The sequence below is a fragment of the Pristis pectinata genome, chromosome 15, assembly GCF_009764475.1.
Source record: "Pristis pectinata isolate sPriPec2 chromosome 15, sPriPec2.1.pri, whole genome shotgun sequence".
Lineage (NCBI taxonomy): Eukaryota > Metazoa > Chordata > Chondrichthyes > Rhinopristiformes > Pristidae > Pristis > Pristis pectinata.
Window position 1 is genome coordinate 8,948,433 of NC_067419.1, and position 12,510 is coordinate 8,960,942.

Genomic DNA, 12,510 nt, shown 5'->3' on the forward strand with positions numbered 1-12,510 from the left:
GTGGCTTAATCCTTCCCAAAGAAGAGTCAGTGTGACAGTGTGTGTTTATTGTAACAGTGGCTGTTTGTGTCAGTGAGATGTGTTATCTGTAAAAGTACTGTTAAGATCACTTTGGCACAGTGCAGTGGGAAATTGGACAGCCTGTGGGTGTACCTTTGAGAGGTACTTTTCAGACTTCAGTTGAAGCTTCATAATCTGCAAACAAGGGCTTTATCATAAGGAACAGAAATTGACACCAGTAAAAGCAATGTTTTGGATCTGTTCTGGGACCCCTGCTCTTTGTGATTTTTATAAATGACTTGGATGAGGATGTGGAAGGTTAGGTTAGTAAGTTTGCTGATGATACAAAGGTTGGTGGTGTTGTGGATAGCATAGTATGTTGCTGCAGATTACAACAGGATATTGATAGGCAGAGCTGGGCTGAGAAGTGGCAGATGGAGTTCAACCCGGATAAGTGCAACGTGATACACTTTGGGAGATCAAATTCAAAGGTAAAATACAAGGTTAATGGCAGGACTCTTAGCAGTGTGGAGGAACAGAGGGATCTTGGGGTCCACATCCATAGATCCCTCAAGGTTGCCACGCAGGTCGATAGGGTTCTTAAGAAGGCGTATGGAGTGTTGGCCTTCATTTTTCGGGGTATTGAGTTCAAGAGCTGCGAGGTGATATTGCAGCTCTATAGAACTCTAGTCAGACCACACTTGGAGTATTGTGTTCAGTTCTGGTTGCCTTATTATAGAAAGGATGTGGAAGCTCTGGAGACGGTGCAGAGGAGATTTACCAGGACGTTTCCTGGATTGGAGAGCATGTCTTATGAGGATAGGTTGAGCGACCTAGGGCTTTTCTCTTTGGAGAGAAGGAGAATGAGAAGTGACCTGATAGAGGTGTACAAGATGATAAGAGGCATAGATCGAGTGGACAGTCAGAGACTTTTTCCCAGGGCGACAATGGCTAACATGAGGGGACATAATTTTGATTGGAGGAAGGTATAAGGGGGATGTCAGGGGTAAGTTCTTTACACAGAGAGTGGTGGGTGCATGGAACTCACTGCCGGCAGAGGTTGTGGGGGCAGATACATTAAGGACATTTAAGAGACTCTTAGAAAGACACATGAATGACAGAAAAATAGGGAGCTATGTAGGAGGGAAGGGTTAGATAGATCTTAGAGCAGGATAAAGTGTCAGCACAACATTGTGGGCCGAAGGGCCTATACTGTGCTGTAGTGTTCTATGTTCTATGTTCTATCTCTAAAGTAAAAGTGTTGCTTACGCTGCAAGATATAACAGAAGACTCAAGAGATTCTGCAGATGCTGGAATCTGAAGCAACACATACACACAAAATACTGGAGAAACTCGGCAACTCAGCAACTCAGTCAGGCAGCATCTATGGAGGGAAATAGACAATGAGTCCTGATGAAGAGTCTCAACCCAAAATGTCGATGAGTCCTATGAAGGGTCTTGACCCAAAATGTCGACTGTTTATTTCCCTCCATAGGTGCTGCCTGACCTGCTGAGTTCCTCCAGCATTTTGCATGTGTTGAAAACAGAAATGAGGATAGGTTGAAATGGTTGAAAGAAGAACGAAATGAGGCAGATACGAATCTTCAGTTCTGAAAAGGTGAATGTATAATGTTCACAATGACTAAGAAGAACATTGCGAACCGCCTTTGATACATTTCCCTGAACCGGAACATTACTGGATTGTGGCAAAAGCTGTTGCAAGGACAGATTCAACAATGGAGGTAAAATAATCCTAATTCTACTTGAAGAAAAATACATTAGGTGCAAAATTATTCACTGGAAGGAAATATTCACTTTCATCATTTTACCAGCAAACAGAGAAGATAAGGATAAAGGAACAAGATCACTTAATCCAGCACTTCAGACATGGGATGAAAATAACAAGGGCTCAGCGGAGTTGATCTGTGACTGGTCTTCACAAAAAAGTATATTAAATTAGCAACAACAAGAAATACAGAAAGCTGTTTTTACCACCTCAATGAAATGTCTCAAGCCAATGGATTACTGTTGAATAACAGACACTTTTATTTACATGGGGTATGTGTGGTGACCAATTTTTATACACCAAAATCCCAAAGCAAGAATGAGGAAAGTGAATCAAAAAGTTTGAATGAATCAACTTTCACTGTTTATTTCATTGAAAGAAATGAGTTAATTATGTCATTGTAAGAATTGGGTTAGACCCCAACTGTAAAGAAGCTAAACTCATCCAGAGATGTGAATGGAATATGTACAGATCAGGAAAGATGTAGTACTTAAATGATGGTCCAGAGGTCATGACTATCAGTCTCATCATGAAAATATCTATGCAAGGATACATCCATTATAAACTTCAGAGAAGGGAATCTCATAACCCTACCTGGTCAGAATAACTCCAATCCCATATATAATTTAATAGCCAAAGGCATTCATCATAAAATCATCATAAAATATTTTGTCATGATCCAAGAATAAATGTAAAATAGTGTTATTTTCACTTCTCTCTTGAATTAATTTTAACTCTCTCTTTCCAAAATCTGCTCCTGCACCTCCTGCCTGCTTGTGGATAAACTTTGCCCAATTCAATTACAACTACCAGTTTATACCCCACTATTCAAAAGCTGTCTGTCCCTTTGGCCCTCCATTCACCGCTGAATTTCTTACAGCCACCATGGTATCTGCTTAATCACTCCTTGTTCTAATTAAACACATTACTCTTCCAGCTCTGGTTTAGATCATAACACATAGGAGCAGAATTAGGCCCCATTGAGTCTGCTCCACCATTCAATCATGGCTGATTTATTTTCGCCCCTCAACCCCATTCTCCTGCCTTCTCCCCATAACTTTTGACCCCCTTATGAATTAAGAACCTATCAACCTCCACTTTAAATATACCCAATGACTTGGCCTCCACAGCGTCTGTGGTAATGAATTTCACAGATACGCCACCCTCTGGTTAAAGAAATTCCTCCTCATCTCTATTCTAAAGGTATGTCCTTTTATTCTGAGGCTGTGTTCTCTGGTCCTAGACTGTCCAAGATAGCCAGAAAAGGATCACTTAAAGTCAAAGTCTTCACCCCATCAGATTACAACTCTTTGACTGCAACTCTATTCTTGCTGTTGAGGAGGACAGGGTGTGAGAGCAGCTTGGAAATTGGCAGCAAAAGTATTGAAATTTACAGTGTGAGTGCAGGATATAACATCAATACAATCATTGTCAATGTACCCAAAGAACAGTTGAGGGAGTGGGCCTGTAGGACTGTTCCACGTATCCCACACGAAGACAGGTGAAGCTTGGACCCAGGTGAGTTCCCATATCTACACATTTGATCTTGAGAAAGTGAGTGGAGTGGAAGGAGAAGTTGTTCAATGTGACAATGAGTTTAGGTGAATGAGTGTGTTGGTGGAGGAAACTGGTTGGCCTCTGTTTGAGGCAGAAATGGAAGGCCTCTCAGACCCTCCTGATATGGGATGGAGGTGTAGGGGGATTGTATGTCCAAGGTAAAGAGGAGCTGGATGGGGCCAGGAAATTGGAAACTGCCAAAGTGCTGGAGGGTATCAGAGCTGTCATGGGTGTAAGTGGGAAGGGACTAGACCAGACGAGAAAGAATGGAGGCAAGGTAAGAAAAAAACTGTTTGATGGGGCAAAAGCAGGCTGAAACAATAGGCCAATTTGTGGACCTTGGGCAAGAGGTAGAAGCAGATTAGGTGAGGTGGAGGACCACAAGGCTGGGAACTCTGGAGGGAAGATCTCCCAAGGAAATGTGCTTCTTGACAATGGCCTGATGGGGTCAAGTTCCAGACAGAGATGTGAGGAGATATCTAGGAGCTTGATGTTTGCCCTGTGCGTGATGGAGGTCAGTTCACCAGACCACAGTGGCACCACCCTTGTTGCTGAGTTTGATGATGACTGACATTATTTACGATGTATATTTGGGATCTTTGACTGAAGATGAATGGAAGTTATAGTCGCAGGAACTGGCAGGCAAAAGGGTCTCAGGAACAGCTAAATGTAAAAGTTCCCAATTGTGGAAATAAAATCACCCTGTGACATTGGAATGTGTGCTTCTGTCTTGGGTGATCCCCACCCTTGGTGCACCATCAAATGGCTGACTGGAAGAAGTGTTTGATGGAATTGCAGGTTTGCAAGCAAATCACCTCCTGAGAAGTGATGATAAATTTTGTAAAGACAAAATACTTCATCAAAGAATTGAACAAAGAACTTCCCAAAAATACATCATTCCTCTGACTTGAGGTGCCTTTGGTAAGTACTTGGCAGGCATTTAATTCTCACATCAGCCTACAGAGTTATACTTTTGTCTAAACCTAATAATTTTGGCCTTTTTTGACACGAAGACAACAGAAGGTGGCAATCTAAAAATCCCATGGAGCACTTAGCAGATCAAGCAGCTTCAGTAGGAAAAGAAACAGAGTTGACCTTCTGCCGCACAAGTTGATAGGGTGGTATAGCTTGCTTTATAAAACTCCGGTTAGGCCGCATCTGGAGTATTGCATTCAGTTCTGGTCACCCCTTTACAAGAAGGATGTAGAGGCTTTGGAAAGGGTGCAGAAGAGGTTTACCAGGATCCTCCCTGGATTGGAGGGCATGTGCCATAAGGAGAGGTTGGACAAACTTGGCTTGTTTTGTCTGGAGCAGCGGAGGCTGAGGGGTGACCTGATAGAAGTTCAAAAAATTATAAGAAGCATAGATAGAGTAGGCAGCCAGCATCTTTCTTCCAGGGTCAAAATGTCTAATGATAGAAAGCATGCATTTAAGGCAAGAGGGGGAGGTTCAAAGGAGATGTCCAGGGCAAGTTTTTTTTACACAGAGAGTGGTGGTGTCTGGAATGTGCTGCTGGGGTTAGTGGTGGAGGCAGGTATGACAAAAGTGTTTAAGAGGCTCTTTGCATAAGAGAATGGAGGGATATGGACCATGTGAAAGCAGAAGAGATGAGTTTAATTAGGTGCCATTAGCTTAATTAGCTAAGCACAACATTGTGGGCCAAAGGGCCTGTTTCTATGTTGTACTGTTCTATATCTTCTATGTTTAGGGTTAAGGACTCTTTATTAAAAATGGGAAAGTGAGAAGCGAGCAGGTTTTATGTTACAGAGAGAGGAAGGGCTGGAGAGGGCCGTGGGAATGTGACAGGGTTCAGACCAAACTTGTCAAGAGTTCTTCTTCCCCCATTCCCCATTTCTCATTTCTATTTCCCTTTCCTTGGAGCAGACCCGATGAGCCGAATGGCCTGCTTCTGCTCCCTTGTCTTGTGATCTTCTGAACAATTACTTTTAAAACAGGCAGTGAGAGATGAAGGAAGAGTGAAACAATGGGCTCTCAGCCCATGTCATCTCTAGTTCTCTCATGTCTGCTCTCACTCTGTTCTCCCAGCCCGAATACAAATAGGAATCCTCTTGTCTTCACCTTCCATCCCACAAGCCTCCACGTTCAATGTATTTTAATTTCTGCTACCTTCAATGGGATTTCACCACCAGACACACCTTCCCCTCCCTTCCCTTTCAGCATTTCAACAGGACCATTCCCTCTGAGACTCCCTGCTCCACTTTTCTATCTCTCCAACAACTCCCCTTCTCACAACACTCTCCCATGGAGCAATGGGAAATGCAACAGTGCCCTTTTACCTCTTCACTTCCCACCATTCAGGGACCCAAACAAACCAGTAATTTTCTTAAATGCTTCCAGTTCAGTACAGGTGCTGATGAAGTGGTCTCCTCTTCACTGGGCGAGCACTTTGCAAAATACCTCTCTTCAGTCCACAAGGGCTTTTAATCTTCCGTCACTTTAATGTCCATCCCATTCCCACTCTGACCTCTCTGCCTTCAACCTCCTACATTAGTCCAAAGATGCCCAGTGTAAGCTCAAGGAGTCGCACGTCATATTCTGTCTGGTATACAGGCATTGGGACAGTATTGAATTCATCAATTTCAAGTAACCCCCTCTTTCCTCTCTCTTTCTCCAGCAATGTGGCTGCACTTTCTTATTTCAATTTGTTTCATTTGTCCGTGTCACTAACTGCCATCTGTTAAGCTAATTGTTATTTCCAGAACTTTAGTCTGCACTCTGTCCCTTTGTTCTCTCCACCTGTCCCACTCTCTGTATCTGAAAACACATTGGTTCACCTTGACCCGAAGCATCAACTCTCTTTCTCTCTCTGCGCATGCTCCCTGGCCTGTTGAGTGCCTCCAGTACCTTCTGTCTTGGTTTGGATTTCCAGCACCTGCAATTTTTTTGCTCCTAAGTCTATAATTCCTGTCAGTTCTTCTTTTTTGTGAAGGACCTCTCCTCAAAAAGAGCAAATTTCTTAATAATCGTATGATTGACTGCTTCAGGCTGCTAACCATCCTATCTATTATTTTGCAACATAAATCAAAACGTTTGTAAAGGTACCAGATAGATAGTTGAACCTTTACAAGCCAGTCATTTGTGTGTGAGGCAGCGCTGTGGACAGGTTGATTTCAATTAGTCATTAGTCATCTTGCTGGCTGGATTTAACCCTAGACTGGGATTACATATCGGCCAAAAGCATTCCTCGAAATTGAGCCCATTTGTTACTTTTTAATGCACAAATAACCCATCAAGGCCATTTTTAATACATTGATTTGTGCTGGTAATCGCTAATGACCACAGAACCATAGGATGGTTATAGCAGAAAATGAGGCCATTTGGACCATCGAGTCAGTACTGGTGCTAATAAGAGCAATACCTTTCCCTCATCCTCTCCCTATATTCCTGCATATTTTCTCCATCCAGATATTTATCTAGCTGTTCTTTGAATACTCCACTTGAATTTACCTCCTCGACTGCCCCTGCCCCGGTACATTTCCACTGTGTGAAAATATCTTTCACTGTGTGAAAATATCTTTCCTCATGTCACTTTTGCTCTGTTGCCAATCACCAATATTCCTTGTCACCTGGACATTGACCCCTCCACAAGTGGAAGCATTTTGTCTCTACCTACTTTGTCTATATCTTTCATGGTGTTAGTCAATCAGATCTCCTCACAACTTCCTCTTTTCTGGGGAGCAGTCCCTCAGCTTCTCCAGTCTATCCACATTAATGTCCCTTATCCATGGGATTATTTTGGTTAATCTCTTCTCCACCCTAACATGTTCCTCAGTCACATTTGGTTCAAATTCTGGTTCATTTCAAGCAGGTATCTTTCCTTCTTAGCTTCAACAGGCCTACAAATGATTGGTAAAAGTGTGTACCTCTCTTGAACAGTTCATTTAACAGACCACTTGGCTTGGCAACACCTTTATCCACCATTTTGTCCAGGAAAAAGAAATACACCCATTCCTATCTCTTTTACTGGTTACACTGACGATCTGCTGCCATACTGAAGACTGGTATTGGTATTGATTTATTATTGTCACGTGTACCAAGATACAGTGAAAAGCTTTTGTTTTGTCTGCCAACCAGACAGATCATTCCATGCATAGCTACATTGAGGTAGTAAAAGGAAATATAGTGTTGCAGTTACAGAGAAAGTACAGTGCAGGTAGCTAACATAATCTAGGACCCCTCCCACCTGGACATTCTCTCTTCTCCCCCCTCCCAGTAGGCAGAAGATACAGAAGCTTGAGAACACAAACCACCAGGCTCAAGGGAAGCTTCTATCCCACTGTAATCAGACTCTTGAACGGACCACTCATACGCTAAAAAATCAACTCTTGAACTCTTCACTTCCCAATCTACCTTGCCATGGCCCTTGCACTTTATTTGTCCATACTTATGTCCCAGAGGTTGTCACTACCACTGAGAGGCATAAGAGACTGCAGATGCTGGAATCTGAGCAACAAAACAAGCTGCCAGAGGAATTCAATGGGTTGACCTCCCGAGTTCTTCCAGTAGTTTGTGCTTTGCACCTTCATGACTCAGTCAGTTAAATGTGGAGAGTGAGCCAGCCTTTTTAGAGCTAAAGATTCTGCACTTGACCCCTGGGCTGGAATGACTCTGCTATGGCACATTGGCATCAATACATCTGTCAGCTCTCCCACTCCAGGGATGAGGACAAGACTGTAGATTGACATGCTGAACTGCTGCTGTTTGGAGAAGCTCTTAAACCAAAGCTCTGTCTGACTTTTCAGTTGAATGAAGGTTACCCCATTACACGTATCCGGAGAAAGAGCCATCGGTATTTCCCTTATGTTCAGTCCAAATCTACAAACATTACAAAGGCAGATTAAGTCTGCTTCTGGGACTTTCCTCTGGTGTTCCATGTAAATTGTTACTGGTGTTTTTATTCCCTCTATTAGGTGTTAATAAACGTCAAAAAATTGCAGAGCAACCCCAGGTGGCTGTTGATTTCCTGGATAGTTGGCATATGAGCCGTGAAGGTGTGGAGCGCCATTCTAGACAAGCTGGATAGTCTTTGCATTGCACACTATGTGCAGTTTTAGTCGTAGGTTCACCACTCCGAACTTCCGTCACATCTGCAGCTGCGACTGAATCAATGTTACACTTCTTTCAAGAGCTTCAAGGGAAAGCACATTGTCCAGGGTTGGGGCTGGGTCTGTGCTTGGGGAGGAGAGAAGGCAAGCATGGGGCCAGGGTGAGCTCATTCATCAGAGCATTGGGAAAGACTTACTTATTACAACCATTCGGCCTGTCAACTCCATGCCTGTTGCAACAAATCAATCCCCATTTCCCCCATTCCTATTTCTCTCTGGCCCTGCAACTTATTCTGTCTCATATGCCCATCATCTCCTGATTGGTTCTTCTTCCACTCACCGACACTCAGGAGTAATTTACAGTGGAAGTTGAACTGACCAACCCTCATGACATTGAGAGTTGTGAGGTAACCAGAGCGCCCTGCAGAATCCAACATGGTCACAGGGAGAACATGCAGACTCTGCACAGACAGCACCCAAGATTTCCGGAGCTTCCAGGCAGCAGCACTAACTGCTGACTCAGGAGACTGCAGATGCTGGAATCTGGAGCAGAAGAAAAGCAAACTGCTGGAGGAGCTCAGTAGGTCAGGCAGCATCAGTGGAGTAAAGTGGACAGTTCCAGTCAGGACCTCTCATCTGGACAGGGCCTCAATCCTCAATGCCAACTGTCCATTTCCCTCCACAGATGCTGCCTGACCCACTGAGTTCCTCCAGCAGTTTGTGTTTTGCACTAACTGCTGCACTACTCCAACTTTCACTTTCAATGTTACGGTACTGAGATAAAGAGCACCACCCAATCAATTAGTTTGCTGCTCAAAAACTCAGGATTCTCATTGAAAAGATGAATATAAATGTTTCTCTGAATTGTTCTGTTGTACTACCTGCCTGTTACACAAGAGGGGGCTAAAAGGAACAACTCTGACTCTTGAAGCCTATCATGCAAGCAAGATCATCTTTAGTTTTTAAAAGCAAAGGGGAATTTGAAATAAAAACACAAAATGCTGGAAATGCTTCGTAGGTCAGGCTGAATCTGTAGAGAAAGTAATGGAGTTAATGTTTCATTGAAACTGGAAAAGTATGAAAGCAGTGCAAAATTATAAGGGACATAGATAGGGTCAATGCACACAGTCCTTCTCCCAGTGTGGAGGAATAAAGAACTTGAGGGCATAGGTTTAAGGTGAGAGGGGAGAGACTTAATAGGAACCCGATGGGTAGCTTTTTCACCCAGAGGGTGGTCAGTGTATGGAATGAGCCGCCAGAGGAAGTGGTTGAGGCAGGTACGTTAACAACATTTAAAAGGTACTTGGACAGGTACATGGATAGGAAAGGTTTAGAGGGATATGGGCCAAACATGGGCAAATGGGATGAGCTTAGATGGAATCTTGGTCGACATGGACCACTTGAGCCATAGGGTCTTTTACCATGATGTATGTCTCTATGACTCTACGTCAATCTCCCGCAGAACCTCATACATTTCAAAGAGATCACCCCTCCTTCTTCTGTACTTCAATGATTATAGGCCCAACCTGCTCAATCCTTTCTATGCTTCCTCTAGCATATGCACATCCTTCCCTTTAATATGGAGACCAAGACTCAAGTACAGTGTCACCAGTACCCACAAAAGTTCCAAAAATACATCCCTGATTTTATACTCCATACCCCTTGCAATAAAGGCCAAAGATTCCATTAACCTTTCAATTACATGCTGCAGCTACTTGATAAACCTTTGTGTTTCATGCCCTGGGACTCACAGATCCTTTCGTACTGCAATATTTTACAGTCTCGGTCCATTTAAATAATAGTTTGCTTTTTCATTCCTTTCTCCCCGAAGTGGATAACCTCACATTTTCCCACATTTATTCCCTCTACCAAACTTTTGCCCACCCATTAACCGATCCATATCCCCCAGCTGTGTTCAGTGCCTGAATAGGAAGTGGACAAAGATAGCATTGTGAATTTGGCTCAGTCGGGATGCTGTCCGTGTTAGAATCATCTGCTGGTTCTTGTCGATGGAGCTGATACAAAGCCATCTCCATTCAGGTAATTTAAAAGGCCACTTCATGTGTCAGATGTTATATTCACAAGAGCAAAATGGTGAAACATCATTGAGGAGGAAGAGACAAAACTAAAGCACAGATACTTACTCAGCAGGTCAGGCAGCATGTGCGGAGAGAGAAGTGGAAAAAAGACAGTTGATAGAATAATTAACCTTGTCAGGAAAGATGAGGAAATTTCCCAGTATTCTGGACATTGTTCTTTTTTCAACCAGTGAGAAGACAGGCAGGTTAACAGGTCACTTCTCCAACAGATATTTTCCGTAATTTTCAATGCATGAAATGGCTGTGACATTTCTGAGCCCAGAAATTGCATTTCATCCTTATCTGGTGTTCTGAACAGCTGTTGCACTTCACAATAACTCTGGACCTGAAGTACTGTGTGTAGTTTTTTTGTTAAATGAGACAAATCGTGAAATAGGCTAAAAAGGCATTTGAAACAGTGGGAGGATTGTTTGCACCCAGAAACAACTGCTCATTTCTGTGCAATTGCCGATGCTTTATTGCACACCAGTGGTACAATAGCATCAGTCCCTAAAAGTACGCTCCCCATGAAGCTAAACCCCAGCAGCACAAATATTTCTGCACATGGAGGGAACAAAGGAAGATGGCACCTCATTCATTCAAAGGGACATGCAAGTCTAGGTCAAGATACACGCCAGGAGTGAGGTCTTGTGTGTCTGGGGGATGAGACCGTGTGTCCCCCAGACACACAAGTACACAAGAATGTGAATACTTGGATTTCTTATGAAGGCTTGGATAGGGTGTGATGTATTTGAAAACTCTGAGGTGGACTCTTTGCTGATGGGTCTTTCTGCCTTCTGTCCCAACAAACCCAACCCACCTTGAGTAGCCACTGATTGCCGTAGCAACCCCTCCAGTATTGGGAATGCTGCAATGCTGCTACCACTGAGGCATCCATGGAATTCAATGTTGTTGCAAACACTCCCTGTTAAGTATGACAGACTTTGTGGACTTTGGAAGAGATCTGAGCAGCCTGCAGCCAGTTCTGAAGCTGCCCAGTCAGGTGTCCCAGCATCAGTAGTACAGTATGAAGTTCCACCAGGGCACTGGGACTGTCCAAGATGGTCATAGGCTGCATCAGAATCTCCAGTAAAAACCAATAAGGGAGGAAATGGGCATCATGCAAATGTGGCATCATTAGGTCCGACACTGGGAAAACATTAGGCATGCTCACTTGAATAGTTCACTGAAGTGGGGCAGGCAGTTAATGTAACGCTTTACAGCGCCAGCGACCCGGGTTCAATTCCAGCCACTGTCTGTAAGGGGTTTGTATGTTCTCCCCGTGACTGCGTGGGTTTCCTCCGGGTGCTCAGGTTTCCTCCCACATTCCAAAGACATATGGGTTAGGAAGTTGTGGGCATGCTATGTTGGCTCCAGAAGCATGGCAACACTTGCGGGCTGCCCCACAATATTCCACGCAAAAGATGCCTTTCACTGTGTGTTTTGATGTCCATGTGACTAATAATCTTATTTCTTATAAGTGCCAGGTCCATTTTCACAATGTGTGCGATTTCACTCAGAAACAGTTTTGAGTGCAGTCTACTCTGGGTTCACGATGATTAATGGGAGATTTGCGTGCAAAAAGCTGCTGGTAATTGGTTCAGTTTCTGGGTTTGGGCTTTTCACACCAGCTTGATGCTGTCTGGTTTCTTGCCTACTTAATCCTGACATTGCCAGCTCCAACATCACTCTGGCGAATCTATGCTAACAGCCTTCCACGGTAAAAGAAAACCTAAATATCGAACTTTAACACATTTGCACTTTTTTTAAAATCCCATAGCAAGCTAGCGAGAAGGTGTGAATTAATGGGTCCTCACTGCAGCATCAATGTTTAACCAAGCATCTGCCTCCTAAGTTTTTAATTGTGCAAATCACATATAAAGGCTGTTTTACACAAATTTCAATGTGTTAGCCACCATTTCCTGTGGACTAGGATGAATCAAGCACAAGTCCCCTATGCACGAGCGATATTTTCAGACATAATTGATGCACACATAATAGCAGAGATGGTGCTCATCTCTGC